The sequence below is a fragment of the Bison bison genome, unplaced genomic scaffold (assembly GCF_000754665.1).
Source record: "Bison bison bison isolate TAMUID 2011002044 unplaced genomic scaffold, Bison_UMD1.0 scf7180017864281, whole genome shotgun sequence".
Classification (NCBI taxonomy): domain Eukaryota; kingdom Metazoa; phylum Chordata; class Mammalia; order Artiodactyla; family Bovidae; genus Bison; species Bison bison.
This window is the reverse complement of record NW_011494853.1, coordinates 469,144-471,754: the sequence shown is the minus strand read 5'-3', so window position 1 is coordinate 471,754 and position 2,611 is coordinate 469,144.

The window sequence follows — 2,611 nt, the reverse complement described above, 5'->3', positions numbered from 1 at the left end:
TGGAGCAGCCGTGAAGAGATACCCCACACCCAAGGTAAGAGAAACCCAAGTAAGACAGTAGGTGTTGCAAGAGGGCATCAGAGGGAAGACACACTGAAACCATACTCACAGAAAACTAGTCAATTTAATCACACTACGACCACAGCCTTGTCTAACTCATTGAAACTAAGCCATGCCCATGGGGCAACCCAAGATGGGCGGGTCATGGTGGAGAGATCTGACAGAATGTGGTCCACTGGAGAAGGGAATGGCAAACCACTTAAGTATCTGTGCCTTGAGAACCCCATGAACAGTATGAAAAGGCAAAATGATAGGATACTGAAAGAGGAACTCCCCAGGTCAGTAGGTGCCCAATAGGCTACTGGAGATCAGTGGAGAAATAACTCCAGAAAGAATGAAGGGTTGGAGCCAAAGCAAAAAGAATACCCAGCTGTGGGTGTGACTGGTGATAGAAGCAAGGTCCGATGCTGTAAAGAGCAATATTGCATAGGAACCTGGAATGTCAGTCCATTAATCAAGGCAAATTGCAAGTGGTCAAACAAGAGATGGTAAGAGTGAATGTCAACATTCTAGCAAGCAGTGAACTAAAATGGACTGGAATGGGTGAATTTAACTCAGATGACCATTATATCTACTACTGCGGGCAGGAATCCCTCAGAAGAAATGTAGTAGCCATCATGGTCAACAAAAGAGTCCGAAATGCAGTACTTGGATGCAATCTCAAAAATGACAGAATGATCTGTTTGTTTCCAAGATAACCATTCAATATCACAGTAATCCAAGTCTATGCCCCAACCAGTAACGCTGAAGAAGCTGAAGTTGAACAGTTCTATGAAGACCTACAAGACCTTTTAGAACTAACACCCAAAAGAGATGTCCTTTTCATTATAGGGGACTGGAATGCAAGAGTAGGAAGTCAAGGAACACCTGGAGTAACAGGCAAACTTGGCCTTGGAATACGGAATGAAGCAGGGCAAAGACTAATAGAGTTTTGCCAAGAAGATGCACTGGTGATAACAAACACCCTCTTCCAACAACACAAGAGAAGACTCAACACATGGACATCATCAGACGGTCAACACCGAAATCAGATTGATTATATTCTTTGCAGCCAAAGATGGAGAAGCTCTCTACAGCCAGCAAAAACAAGACCAGGAGCTGACTGTGGCTCAGACCATGAACTCCTGATTGCCAAATTCAGACTTAAATTGAAGAAAGTAGGGAAAACCACTAGACCATTCAGGTATGACCTAAATCAAATCCCTTATGATTATACAGTGGAAGTGAGACATAGATTTAAGGGCCTAGATCTGATAGATAGAGTGCCTGATGAACTATGGAATGAGGTTCGTGACACTGTACAGGAGACAGGGATCAAGACCATCCCCATGGAAAAGAAATGCAAAAAAGCAAAATGGCTGTCTGGGGAGGCCTTACAAATAGCTGTGAAAAGAAGAGAAGCGAAAAGCAAAGGAGAAAAGGAAAGATATAAACATCTGAATGCAGAGTTCCAAAGAATAGCAAGAAGAGATAAGAAAGCCTTCTTCAGCCATCAATGCAAAGAAATAGAGGAAAACAACAGAATGGGAAAGACTAGAGATCTCTTCAAGAAAATCAGAGATACCAAAGGAACATTTCATGCAAAGATGAGCTCGATAAAGGACAGAAATGGTATGGACCTAACAGAAGCAGAAGATATTAAGAAGAGATGGCAAGAATACACAGAAGAACTGTGCAAAAAAGATCTTCATGATCCAGATAATCACGATGGTGTGATCACTGACCTAGAGCCAGACATCCTGGAATGTGAAGTCAAGTGGGCCTTAGAAAGCATCACTATGAACAAAGCTAGTTGGGGTGATGGAATTCCAGTTGAGCTATTCCAAATCCTGAAAGATGATGCTGTGAAAGTGCTGCCCTCAATATGCCAGCAAATTTGGAAAACTCAGCAGTGGCCACAGGACTGGAAAAGGTCAGTTTTCATTCCAATCCCAAAGAAAGGCAATGCCAAAGAATGCTCAAACTACCGCACAATTACACTCATCTCACATGCTAGTAAAGTAATGCTCAAAATTCTCCAAGCCAGGCTTCAGCAATATGTGAACCGTGAACTTCATGATGTTCAAGCTGGTTTTAGAAAAGGCAGAGGAACCAGAGATCAAATTGCCAACATCCGCTGGATCATTGAAAAAGCAAGAGAGTTCCAAAAGTCATCTATTTCTGCTTTATTGACTATGCCAAAGCCTTTGACTGTGTGGATCACAATAAACTGTGGAAAATTCTGAAAGAGATGGGAATACCAGACCACCTGATTTGCCTCTTGAGAAATCTGTATGCAGGTCAGGAAGCAACAGTTAGAACTGGACATGGAACAACAGATCAGATCAGATCAGTCGCTCAGTGGTGTCCGACTCTTTGCGACCCCATGAATCGCAGCACGCCAGGCCTCCCTGTCCATCACCAACTCCCAGAGTTCACTCAGACTCATGTCCATCAAGTCAGTGATGCCATCCAACCATCTCATCCTCTGTTGTCCCCTTCTCCTCTTGCCCTCAATCCCTCCCAGCATCAGAGTCTTTTCCAATGAGTCAACTCTTCATATCAGGTGGCC